The sequence below is a fragment of the Bufo gargarizans genome, chromosome 2, assembly GCF_014858855.1.
Source record: "Bufo gargarizans isolate SCDJY-AF-19 chromosome 2, ASM1485885v1, whole genome shotgun sequence".
Classification (NCBI taxonomy): Eukaryota; Metazoa; Chordata; class Amphibia; order Anura; family Bufonidae; genus Bufo; species Bufo gargarizans.
In genome coordinates this window covers 62,677,245-62,691,646 of record NC_058081.1, presented here as the reverse complement: position 1 = coordinate 62,691,646, position 14,402 = coordinate 62,677,245, and the positions used below count along the sequence as shown (strand labels likewise).

The window sequence follows — 14,402 nt, the reverse complement described above, 5'->3', positions numbered from 1 at the left end:
AGTAGTGTTGTTCCTGACATGTGGCTGGAGTGGGCATGAGGGTCGGCAGGATGTTCGGTGGTATGTAATGGCTGGAGTGTATGTGAGAAGAAGCTGCTGAAGTGGACATGAGTGTCGGCAGGGTACTGAGCGGTATGTGATTGCTGGATACTGCAGAATGAGGATGATGATCAGTACGGAGGGGTGGCAACTGGTGAGAACTGGAATGGTGTCTGGTGTGGGATGGGTGAGGATTGTTAGAAGGAGTATTGACAGCCAAGGGGTTAGGTGTTGAGGCTGGGTTGTTACGAGCAATGTGGTTGGGGCGGCATGGATCTGTCCTCGTTTCACCTTTATCATGCTGTTGGTTAGAAACGTTATTCTTCTTGTAGCGGTTATTGATAAAGGACCGCGATCTAGTATTGGCGTGATGTACTGGTCTCTGTAGGTTTACTGTAACTGGTGTGTTGGTCTGTCTCCCTATTTCCCTGTTTGTAGCCTGGTGGTGAGTGTCATGCTCTGTAATCTGGCTTAATCTGTATTTATTTTGATCTTTGTCCATTCTGTCCCTCTGTAATTTATTGGATTTATTGGCTATAATATTCTGTTCATTTTGATAAAGCCTGTTGGTAAGATTATGGTTGATAACAGAAAAATCAGGGTGACGGGAGAAGCTGCGCAGGGAAGATATATTTTTCTCAATGCCTTTGGTGTAGGTGTCTGCAATTTTTTCTCTTTTATCTATGATGATTTTAATCAAACCAGCTGCACACTGATCTAGATAGTTGTTCCACTCATAGGTGAAAACTAGATCATCTGGGAAGGTGGGAGGGATATTAATGCGTAAACCTCTGGGTGAAATGTTCTCTTGCAGATATATTTTCAGAAACATGATATCTATAGAGTGCAACAGTTCGCTTTTAAAATTGTCCTCAAGTTCTTTAAAAAGCTCGAGCATCTTATTGGTGTCTATAGGAGGTTGGCCTATTATATTCATATTCAAGGTGTCCAATTGGGATGTAAGATTTGCATTCTTGGTAGTATAGCGGGACACCAGGGATTCACGCTGCTGTACCCGCTGAGAGAAGTATTCCATATTTTGTCTCTGTTTATTCAGAACCTTTTGTTCTTCGTGTCAGATACGGTAAAAACACCACACAATGGGCTGCAGGTCCTCCAAGTGTAAAATTACGGACTTAGATGTCCTCCGGTTGCAGTTAAAACGAACGCCGCTCCGGACACATGTGAAGATAAAAGAGAGATAGGAGGCAGCGCCTCATGTGTGGTATTGTATATTAATAGGTGCAAGAGATGGATAAAAAACTCTTACCAGAGGGTGTTGTGAGAAGTCACAACACCTTTATGAAGCTTGTGCTGATTTTCCCGATCAGCGTGCGGGAAAAATCAGGCAAAAATTCTTGAAAAACGTTTTATCGAGAAAGGCTACCCAAAGAAACTTATAAAAAACGCTTACAAGAGAACCATCACTGACACACAAGAAACCTGTCTACAGCCCACAAACAGAAAAGGGACACATACAGAAATGAATATAAACTTTGTCACGCAGTTCAATACATCAAATAATAATATACGCACAATTTTTTCAAAATACTGGCATATCCTACTACAGGATCCATACCTTGCAAAACACCTGCCCCCAAAGCCCAGAATGATCTACAGGAGAGCCCCGACGGTTAAGAACCTACTTGCCCCCAGCAAGCCGAAACAACATAAAAAAAACAGTTCGGCCATACCACAGATACCACCCAAAAAACCGGGCAGCTATAAATGTGGAAAGAGTCGGTGCCTATGCTGTAAAACCATAACCAATAAATGTACACATTTTTCGTCTAATAAGAATGGGACCACCTTCACGATAAAGCATCACCTGACCTGCCAGTCCAGCTACGTAATTTACCTAATTGAGTGTAGCTGCGGGCTCCAATACATAGGCCGCACCACTCAGGAGTTGCATTGCAGGCTAAACCAACATAGGCATAACATCCAAAAACACTATCAAAAACACAGCCTCTCCAGACATTGTGCCTCCACATCAGATAAAGAAAAACATCCCATCAAGATTACACCAATTGACCACATACCGCAAAACCCATACAATCGGTTCAGTACACTACAGCGACGAGAAGTCTATTGGATGTACCAACTAGATACCCTTGCGCCTCAAGGGCTGAACGAAATAAACGAGACCATCCTCTAGTATAAACTTTCCCAAAGGACACCTTCTCGTCGCCTGGCAGTCAACCTTGAATATTAACATAATACTCTATAATACTCTAGGCCACTATATTTATACTTCTCTCTGAATATAGGATCCGACCAGGGCTAAGAGGGACCTCATTTTTACCTCCCCAATTTCTATCTTTATGTAACAAACATCTGCAGTTCTACATCACTGCCTAAAAATTCCTGCCAGTTACATTTGTGAAACTGTGTCCATGATGGACAATCGATACAGCCCTATGAAACAACTACAACATTGTATCAGTAGCGCTGCAATGTATTCTCTCCCTTGGATTCTAATCAGGTTAATTTCCTGATATTGCCCTCCCCTACACAACCATAAAATTATCTATATAATTTTTTATTCACCAATGAATATATTTTTATATACAGTGGATACACTTGTATATATTTTTATATATATTAATATAGACCACGGCACAACTTTGTGTATATGCTGGTGTATACATATGTATAAATTTTGTGTATATGCGTATGCACATACACATACAATATAATTTATCCATTTATATGTTTCATCAAGATACATTTTTTATACATTTTAAACAATATAACCACCATGCTTTATACTACCCCTCTCACCATTCATTTCATTTTATCCATTCATCTTGACATAAGATGTATATTATTATATATATAATTTTATTCCCTTTTTATTATATAATTTTTATTTTTTTATTTTCTATTATTATTATTTTTTATATATATGTTGTTGTATTTTTCTGTGCATTGTATATATATGTATGTATATGCATTTCTATATATATGTTTTTTGGTTTTTGGGTATCCTATCATATATGGGTGTCCTATCATGTATATGTGCATATATGTGTATATGTGTGTTTATATATGTATATATATATATATATTTCACTGTCTATGTAACCACCATGCTTTATACCATTTCATGCCTAGCTTTTTCTCCCCCCCAAAAAAATCTTTTATTATTAGACTGATCCATTCATAAATTTAAATATGGCCCAATTTTGAACTACCACAGCATTGCTATATTTTAGAGCAACTTAACAAAAATATACTCTACTTTCTTGTTTCAAAACAAAATGGGTCCATTCTATATATATATGTCTAAAGGATCAGCAAGCAGCTGAGTGCCCAGTGACAACTCTGCACAGCTTCAGATAAACACCCAATCCCCAGCCCCCCTCCCCTTGCTCCTCCTTTGTTTGGCCCCACGCGCCTTTTTCTATTTTAAATAACCGCCACATGTGAATGCCGTTTTATATTGTATATTGTCCTGATGAAGGGGGCCCTCCGCCCCTGAAACGCGTTGACTGAAAATAAAAGTATTGTTATCAATACCCACCTGCTTCTGACTCCTGCTGACAGCGCCATCCAAAGGTTCATCTTCTTTCTTCCTCTGCATGTACATTATAGCATATTTGCCAACTCTTCAGAAATGTTCAGAAAAAGGGGAGACCTTGCAGAGTCTCGGGAGACCTGGTAAGTCTCCTGATCACGCATGGAGGACTGATTTCTCCCGAAAAGCTGCCCCCATGAGCTCTGACTGCTAACGTGGCATCGGGACGCTGTCCTTTGTGATGTAACTGGATGAGAAGGAGGAAACAAACTAACGATTGTGGCAACATGTTAATGCCATTGTATCGCCGATCACCACTCGTTTCGGCCAATTGTCGGCCTGTGCAAATGGACCCATTTCTCAGCTGTGAGAAGTGTTAGGCCTGTGCAGGTTTTCAGTATCTGGAGGAATTAATTCACTGACAGCAAGGAGATGTGAACTGATATACAAAGTATATGAGAAAGCAGTAGAATTTTTAACTGTACAATGGTTAAAGGGGTTGTCATTGTGCAACGGGCGCCTCCCCCCGGGGGAGAAGGAAAAAAGTACTTGTTTTTGTGACGCCAGTTGCAGTGAAGCAACAAGGGCACAGGGCCCCTTTTACTGATACTGTGGATGGTACCCAGGTGTAGGAATGCCAGAGTGGTGTAGGGTAGCCTACACTGTCCCTTAATATCTTGTGCACGTGTCACAGTTTTCCTACCTGGATACGCTGTACCCCAGGCGTTGGCTACAAAGCAATGAAAAGGGGGGTTGTTGATGAAAGGGATGGAGAAATAAATTGAGTCCAGACCTTGTGATGAAGTTGATAACAGCTTTACTTTGCATAAACGTTCCTTTAAACAGTCTCAAGCTTTGTCTTGGTTCCCAGCAGGCGGTAGCATTCAAACTCTGGCAGGCAAACAAACTTAACTCTGCTACATCTGTTGCTCTCTGGCTTTGCTGTGCTGACAAGCTTAAATAGAATCTCTGCTTCTGCAGGATACTGCAACTTCTCTCCTGTAGTCTGACTCTAGGTTTGTCCAGGGAAAACTTCTCCTGGCTTCAGAGGCTCCTAGCTGTGGCCTCCACATCCAACAAAGCTGAAGGTGCTCTAGCTGGCTTAGATAGGGCTTGGCATGGGCACATCAGACGGAGATGTGCCCAGCCCTTGCTTCCTTCCCCAAGCAGGGAGTAAGCTAGACTGACTCTAACTAACTAGTCTCCTCCCTTCCTGCAGCAAGTGGGACACCCCCCACCACACCACAGAGGGGGGGTGGGGGTTAGAATGGAAACGGTTTCACTCTATGTAAATGTAGCTCTGCCTTGTTTGCTGCCACCTTCTGGTGAACCAGGTAAATTACATGATAAATTAACAGTTACAAGAAATAGATATGCACAGTGTGGCTGTCCTGCAATAAATACACAGAATTACATTAGGTTAACCATAGGAGACAGTAGCGGGTGCAGAAGTGGTAATGGCACTCTGGGTCAATACAATTGTCCAAGGCTTGTCTGAAATCACATTAATGATGGCCATCAATACTGCTACATTTTTATAGGTTGCATGTGTCAAGCCGGACCTAATATGGGTTAATGCGCTGGCAGTGCGTGGGTTTAAAGGGGTTTTCCTACAATACAAATTTATCATGTACCCCCCACCCCACCCCATCCCCGATCTAAGGCCTCTACCAGTGGTGTATGCGTGCACACAGAGCCGCCGCACTGTACTCATAGGCCTGTGAATTCACATTTTCATGCTCCATTCTCTGTATCGTGTGACTGATCATCTCCTCTCCAGAATATAAAAGCCTTCACGCTTCCCGACAGCTTGTTTTTCTTGGTTTATGAATCAGTTATACAGTATGTGGGCGAATGACTCATAGGATCTGAGGAAACTAAATATATTCACATTCTACACAATGACTCCAGTCCAAACCTTAAAAGGGTTGTCAGGGAATATATTATTTCTCACAGTTGCCAGCAGCCTGCCTCCCATACTCTAGGGATCATACTCGCTGCTCTTAGCCGCTCCAGACCTCCGCACTGGCTCCTGTGTTTCCATCTTCTGAAAACAAACCCCGGAGATGCAGGAGCCAGCATGGGGGTCTGGAGCGGCGAGCAGAATGTAAGTGTGTGATCCCTACAGTATAGGAGGCAGGCTGCTGGCAGCTGTTTGAAATGCCTTTTTCCTGGACATCCTCTTTAATACTCACATTAACAGTATATACTATGTCATCTGATATTAAAGGGGTTGTGCTAAGTTTGCATATTATCCCCTATGCACAGGGGAATGGGGGTCTTGTTCCCCCGATCTAATGGTATAGCAAGTCAGGCATATGCCCTCGCGCTCCATTTATTCTCTATGGGACTGCCAGAAGTAGCTGAACGCTGTACTGTCTCCAGCTGACCCATAGAGAATGAATGGATCGGCAGGGCATGTGCCTGGCCTGCTACTCCATTAGGATGGGGGAGAGGGACCCCCGTTCTCCTGTGTATAGGGGCTAACGGCTTTAATGCTTACTTTATATGTTCACATTACCTCTACCTTTTATATCCCTCTGCTATTCAATATGACCTTTTTGTATATCTCCCCCTCCTGTTACTCCATATAACCTCTCCTACATCTCCTATTACTCCATATACAGTGCCTTGCAAAAGTATTCACCCCCCCTTGACTTTTTTTCGTATTTTGTTACATTACAGCCTTAAGTTCAATGTTTTGCTAATCTGCATTTTATGTGACGGATCAGAACACAATAGTCTAAAGCCTCATGCAGACGTCCATGGGACATGGTCTCTGGTGCAACCAATTACCTTCAGAAGTCACATAATTAGTGAAATGATGTCGCCTGTGTACAATCTAAGTGTCGCATGATCTGTCATTACATATACACACCTTTTTTGAAAGGCCCCAGAGGCTGCAACACCTAAGCAAGAGGCGTCACTAACCAAACACTGCCATGAAGACCAAGGAACTCTCCAAACAAGTAAGGGACTATGTTGTTGAGAAGTACAAGTCAGGGTTAGGTTATAAAAAAAAAAAAAAAAATAATATCCAAATCTTTGATGATCCCCAGGAGCACCATCAAATCTATCATAACCATATGAAAAGAACATGTGTAACACCCCAGAGTTGTGTTACTACACCCTGCTACTATCTCCTAAGAGCCTTTATACTGTCATCTGATGTAATTTACATTATGTCTTCCACAAATGTGCATATAAATCCATGCTAAATTAAATTGTTCCTGTTATTTGCCTGGTTACCAGTAGGTGGCAGCAACACATTGGCAAGTACAAGTCCCAGTTTAGTGTATCTAGGCTGGAATGCAGCATGGGTGGAGAAGGAAGTTAGTCAGTGTAGCTCCCCCCCCCCCCTGCTAGGAGAAGGCTCTGTGATAGTGTCCAGGAGAACCCCTGCATAGGGAAGACAGCAAGGACCTAGTCTCGGCTGAGACTTGGCCATATACCCAGCCTGAGCACCTTCAGCTTTGCTGGATGTGAAAAACAGAAAACTACAGACAAACTCCAGAGTTCCAGGAAGAAGGCATCCTCTGAGAATCCATCTGTGAGAACAGTCCAGAGTCCTAGAAGAAGCCAATTCCTCCTCAGCTAGTATGAACCCATACAGCAGAAGTTTGTTTTTTTAAATCGGATATTTTTATTTGATTTTCACAAGCATATTGAGAACATACAGCAGAAGTTACCAGATAAGTGCAGAAGCTAATCCTGCCATAGTTACAGAGCTACCAAGCAGACGTTTTTTCCTGCAAGCTCCACATTTAAAGCAGAAGTACTCATTCCTGCCAATCCTTGCCAAAACCTGCTGGGACCAAGAGACCAAAGCTGTATACTGCTTGAATGAAAGTTATGTCAAGTAAAGCAACGTTTGAACTTCATCTAAAGGTCTGGACATCATTTCTTCTGCAAAATTCCTCTATTACTCCTACTATCACTACACTCAAATTTATTGCAAGTGAGCCAGGAGTCCAGCCGTACCCAGGTAGGAGACACCGTGACACCACTACCACCAAGCTATAGAGACATTATAGGCCATTACACCACTCTGGCATTCCTAATCTGCGATGTGCATTATAACGCCTTGGAAGGGTCCTGGGATAGCACCCTGCGCACGCTGCAATTGGCGTCACAACAAATGCAGAACATTAACAACCCGTATCCTGGCCATTGCACATGGCACAACAGCAAACCTGCCAAGAGACGGCCGCCCACCAAAACACACGGACCAGGCAAGGAGGGCATTAATCAGAGAGGCAGCACAGAGACCTAAGGTAACCTTGGAGGAGCTGCAGAGCTCCACAGCAGAGACTGGAGTATCTGTACATAGGACGACAATAAGCCTGTACGCTCCATAGAGTTGGGCTTTATGGCAGAGTGGCCGGAAGAAAGCCAAAACTTTCAGCTAAAAACAAAAAGGCACGTTGTGAGTTTGCGAAAAGGCCTGTGGAAGACTCCCAAAAAGTATGGAGGAAGGTGCTCTGGTCTAATGAGACTAAAATTGAACTTTTCAGCCATCAAAGAAAACACTGTCTGGCGGAAACCCAACACATCACATCATCCAAAGAACACCATCCCCACAGTGACACATGGTGGTGGCAGCATCATGCTGGGGGGATGGGACTGGGAAACTGGTCAGAGTTGAGGCAAAGATGGAAGGTGCTAAATATAGGGATATTCTTGAGCAAAACCTGTACCACTCTGTGCGTGATCTGAGGCTAGGTCAGAGGTTCACCTTCCAGCAGGACAATGACCCCAAACACACGGCTAAAGCAACACTTGACTGGTTTAAGGGGAAACATGGAAATGTGTTAGAATGGCCGAGTCAAAGCCCAGATTTCAAGCCAATAGAAAATCTGTGGTCAGAATTAAAGGTTGCCGTTCACAAGAGCAAACCATCCAACTTGAAGGAGCTGGAGCAAATGGGCAAAAATCCCAGTGGTAAGATGTGGCAAGCTCATAGAGACTTATCCAAAGCGACCTGGAGCTGTGATTGCCGCAAAAGGTGGCTCTACAAAGTATTGACTTTAGGGGGTGAATAGTTATGCACATTGACTTTTTTTTTCTGTTATTTTGTCCTATTTGTTGTTTGCTTCACAATAAAATCTTCAAAGTTGTGGGCAAGTTCTGTAAATTAAATTATGCAAATCCTCAAACAATCCATGTAATTCCAGGTTGTGAGGCACCAAAATGCAAAAAAAAGTTAAGGTAACCTCTCCTACATCTCCTCCTATTACTCCATATAACCTCTCCTACATCTCCTCCTATTACTCCATATAACCTCTCCTACATCTCCTCCTATTACTCCCTAAAACCTCTCCCTACTGTATATCTTATTCTATATCATGTGGGGTTCTGGAGAGGGTTACCCATTCCCCTATGTTCTGGGCCTATTTCTGTCTTGCTTACGCTGAATATTGGGTGTTTGTCAGGGACTACATACCAGCCCGCACTGGAAATAAATGTCAGGAACATTCTCCACCGAGAGGATTCCTGGCATTTTTCTAGGGCTGCCTCAGAAGGCATCTGACTGTTTAACCCTTTGTTGGTCAGGTGCCTGTTATCTCTATAGAACTGATAATACTAGATGCATTACATGAAAATGTCCTCCTTGACCACAGTCCATTAAGGGGTTAGCTTCAATTTTTTTTATATAGGATAGCTGCCTTACATCTGGTGGCATCAGAGGCAGAGTTCATTTGCATCCCTTTCTTCCCAGAGTTCCAGAGGAGCATGTATGGCCTATGAGCCTCCTCGCGTCGATTAATGTGCTCTCCCCAAGGAGAGAGAGAGAGAGTGCCCCCCAAATCCTGAGTTAGGCCTCTCACCCAGTTATACTCTGCACTGATGAGGAAAAATCACCCTGAAACGGCTATCTGCAGATGAGATGCTGGCTTATTTAATATCCAAGTCATGTCTCAAGGCCTATTTAAAGTGTCGAACATTGACTTATAGGATAGCTGCCTTACATCTTGTGGCATCAGAGGCAGAGCTTGCTAAGAGCTCATTTGCATCCCTTTCTTCTCTAAATTCTCAGGGAAAGAGATGGAGTGCCATGGGCCCTTAGGCCACCTGCACTTGTTGCAGAATACGTGTACCAGCAAAGCGTATAAGAATAAACATCTCTTGTACACTTTGCAAATTTTTTGCATGCAGAAATTGACTTGCTGTGTGGATTTCAAAATACATAGGATGTCAATTCGTGTTTGGGGTATTAGCTGTAGATTTTACCTTTTTTTTAATGGAAGGGTGAGGCCTGCGGCAAACCCGCTCAAATCTCCCAAGCATAAAAATAGCAGAGGTTTAAATGAATAAAGTACAAGTACATCGACCTAGGAAACACACAGGTTGTGTGTTGTCTGCAGCTCTTCTGACCTGAACCAACTGCATCATAGTAAGTTATGATACAGGCAGTTCCTATCTGACCATGGATCTAATATACTGTACTCTTGTAATAATGTCAGCACACTGTAATAGTTCCGCGATCAGACATAGAATGACTGCTCAAACAATACATTGTACACGCACTGCATTTGATTAGAATTTTGGCTAGAAGAGTCCTTAACCTTTTTCCCTGCAGCACCTCCGCAGGTGAAGATGAGCATTACACACTTCTCAGGTCCTCCAGAGTGTGAAAGGCAGTTTTTAGTTGTTCTACACTATGGCTAATAGATGAGGATCCTAAACATTGAGCCCCACTATGTCAGAATAGAGTATTTAGGTTACATTTCTGTGGGAAATGATGACTCGCACTCATTTTGTAGCATTGAATATTCTGGGTGACTTGAGGTCAGGAGACCATTTCATAAAGGATGTATGAACAATGTAAGTAGTGTCTGAAAGGCAGGCGAGGGACATGGGAAAATCCGTACAGAGGAAGACAAAGCTGTGAGTCCCAACCACAGCTTTCTACCCCACCCGTCACTCAGGTTTCTGAGAATCTGCAGTAACTTTAGTACATAATATGTACTGTGGTGGGACTCTGGTGGAGCTGGTAAATTGGGATGCACAGCTTTATCTGAAGATGTCAGGGTTTGAGAAACATGGCTGATTCTTCTGGAACCAGTGTCTCGCCTGTCCATGTGTTGTATCTGGTAATGCAGCTTGGCTTCTTTGACAAGAATAGGGCTGATCTGCAATACCACACACAGCCTGTGGATAGGTGAGGCACTGTTTATAGAAGAAATCCATGTTTTAAAATCCTAAAATACTTCTAAGCGGCAATAGTCTTATAGAACAAAAAAGAAAGAAAAAAGTAGCAGCACTTATGAATCTATAGCAAAAAGTCTCTATGGTGGTGGTGCCCGCAGTGTTGGATACCAGTCTGTAGTATCCCCAAATCATCCAGAATAAATAAAAAATAAAACTGCAGCACTCGTCATCCTTCCATTCATGCTGGTTTATTCACCAAAAATTGCAATGTTTTGACCTCTCTGTCTTTCTCAAGCAAAAAAAAAAAAGCTTTTGCTTGAGAAAGACCGAAAGGTCGAAACGTTGCAATTTTTGGTGAATAAACCAGCATTAATTGAAGACCGGCGAGTGCTGCAGTTTTATTTTTTATTTATTCTGGAGTCTTGTAGAACAGCCACATTCTATAGAGATGAACACCTTTTATGTAGTCATGTTGGTCACCTACAGTGCTAAGGCACCTCTAAAGAAGGTGTCTCGGGGTCAGTCTGGTTCCACCAGGGGCATATTGGCCATAGACCTTACAGGGAAATTTCCCGGTGGGCCAACCCCTGAGCTCTCCTCACAGCCGGCCAGTGGAAGTTTTTGAGGATATAGTTTGTGCTGCTGGCAGTATTTTGTGATGAACTGTGGTATTTGGCTCTGTTGGAGTGGTATAATGTGCCTCAATATGGTATTGCTGGCACTGCCTTCCATCACTTTGGACCAGACTACAAAACAGGGCCACTTTTAGTATTTTTCCAGCGCCACTTTAAGTTGCCAGTCTGCCCCTCTGGTTCCACCACCTCTTACCCATGCACATAGACAACCTGTGCTTGGCTTCCCCATTTCCGTAGTTGAACAAATGTTACCAAAGAACAAAGAGTTGAGCTAATATGAAGGTAATCCTGACGAATGGGGGATTACGGAAGCGATTGCTATAAATGACACATGGTAGGTCCACAGATTTTGGATTGGGGTTTGATATGGTAACTATCTGGTTTTACCTTGTTCGTCAGAATTAAAGGTATTTAAAACCGGCTTTTACATTTAATTGCTGTAATTATAGTTTTTACATATGACAATCCTGGTTTTTGGCTTCACATGAAAGCAGTGTATTTGTAATGTAATTACAGACTAATGCTCCCCGGGGTCATTCTTACAGAGTGCTTGTGTTGTGTGTTTGGAAGAAGAAGAGGCATTTTAATATATTAGATATGGGAAACATGAATTATGGTCCTTAAGGTCATCCCTTTTATGCACTTTTTGGAATTACCTTTTTCATATGCTTCAAATTCTAAAGAGCCTTATATATGGGATATTGTGCTGATCCCTCATTTGATACAAACATCTGGCACTAGGATATCTAGACTTAATATTTATTATGGGTGCCAGCCGTTCAGACTTCTTGCACATGAATACTGTTTCTCTGGAATATCCTGTCTTCTCGTTTGATCTTTTGATTCTGGATAATAAATGCCTCAAAGAGGCTTGGTTCTTACCTAGAAGGAGAACAGTGGTCCCACGACCCTTGCTTGCTTATCTGTGTCTGCCTCCATCTCCGTAGTGTTCGATGAAGGAGTCCATGTGCAAGCAGTGCTTGGTTTTCTCTATAACTCCCATAGACCTTTATGGAGAGGGACTTCATTGGACACTGCAGCAGGTTTGAGTCAGTAAACGGGGAACAAGTTACCCTAAATATCCTGTTAGTTGAGGTTCCCCCGAGGTGGGATCTCAACCTTTTGTGCATTTGCAATGGGTCGCCTCCACCCAGGGCCCTCCTATAACGCATCCCAGGTGTAGGAATGCTGAGTGGTGTAGTGCGGCCTAAATATCTCTGTGTGTGTCACTGTGCTCCTACCTGGATACCGCTGGACCCCAGGCGTTGGCTCCGCAGCAATGCAATGGGGGAATACTTGAGAGATTAGAAAGAACTTGAGTCCAGACCTTGAGATGAAGTTCAACAGCAGCTTTACTTTGAATAAACGCTTCATCCAACAGTTTTCAGGCTTTCTTAGTTCCAGCAGGCTTTAGCATAAACTGGCAGGCAAACTCAACTCTGCTCTATTCTTCTCTTACTCTGCTGTACTTGACAAGCTAACTTGATAACTTGGTTTCTTCTCTGTGCTGCACTTCACACTTATAATCGGACTTCGTTTCAGCTGAGGAACTAATCTCCTGGCTCTTGAGGCTTCTATGCTTCAGCCTCCCTGGCAAGCAGAGCTTAAGGTGCTCTGGCTGGCTTGGGCACGTCCAGCAGAGTTGCCCCTGCACACCCTTCCCCTTGCAGGTGGTTAACTACACTACTCTAACTGGTCCCCACCCTTCCTGCAGGAAGTAGGACTAGCCCACTTCCCTACAGAGGGGGGTTAGAATGGAATAGAGGGTTCCATTCTATCCAAGATAACTCTGCCGTGTTTGCTGCCACCTGCTGGTGAACCAGGCACAGGACATGAACAGTTACATAACATTATTATAAATGTACAGTGTTGAGGGACCTGGAAATAAATATATAGATGACATACAGGGTAGAACATAAAAGACAGTAGCAGGGTGCAGAAGTGGTAACACCACTCTGGGGTGTTACACATTTAAGGTATATTCCGGGAATATGCCATAATTGCTTTAGATGGGAAAATCCCTTGAAGTGGATGAACAGGATTTTATGAAGTCTACAAACCTTACAAGGGATGTCTGCTTTTGGCCATCCACCTTTGTCTCAAAGGTCCCCCAACAATAATCTTAACACCTAGTCTCCTGCTACTAGAACCCACTGTGGTAAACTGTAGGCGAACCCAGCAGCAAGCCTTCAATTACTCTAAAGCTCCAACACAGGGTAAAGCCTCATGCACATGACTGTGTTGTGTTTTGTTGTCCGAAAAATGCCGCCCATGTGCGTTCCACAATTTGCGGAATGTAATGTACACCCATAATAGAAATGCCTTTTCTTGTCCGCAAAACGGACAAGAATAGGACATGTTCTATTTTTATTGCTGTCCGTATCTTTTGCGGCCCCATTGAAGTAAATGGGTCCGCATCAGATGCGAACCAAACAATGTTAGTGTGCACGAGGCCTTACATGGAACATAATTCAATTCTTATTGAGATCCTCCGCTGTTCTTGTAAAGGACAGACATACTAGTTCCTCTAGATCACGAGACACTCTTTGTGACCCATCTTTACTCTAGTGGGATTCCAGAATGTGGGGTTCCACTCAGTTGACTCTTTTGACCTTTCACAAGCCTCAATGTAATTTAAATATATTCCTATACTAAAGTACTGGTCTTTTGGAATCCTTACTGTGTTTAGAAATGTGTATTTGCCCACTCGCATCAAATTTTCATTCATCTTAGATTTGAATGTCTGTGTGGAGTTTTATGTTGACTCAATGTTTGGGTTTCATCTGAAATTAAATTATAAGCTACACTGGTGTCTCTGAAATTCAAAAAGATAAAATTCCTGTGGATTTCCACAAAAGGGGGTGCAGTCCACTTTAAACAATCCTTTTGCAAAGTTCTTTAACAATAAGCTGATCACAGGCTGGAACCCTTAGAGTTTGGCATAATCTGTGAGGGTACCTGGTGGCAAATTTAATTTCCCCTACAGTGCCTCTACAGGGAAATTGAAGCATGGCACAGTTGTTTTTTAAATTAATAGGTTTTCTGTGTAACACATG

General features: G+C 42.9%; 1 protein-coding gene across 1 annotated transcript in view; it reads left to right on the top strand.

Moving 5' to 3' along the window:
• TACC1 (transforming acidic coiled-coil containing protein 1) overlaps positions 1-14,402 on the top strand; it is a 59,024-nt gene that overhangs the window by 14,102 nt on the left and 30,520 nt on the right. The gene's annotated exons all lie outside the window — the stretch shown is intronic.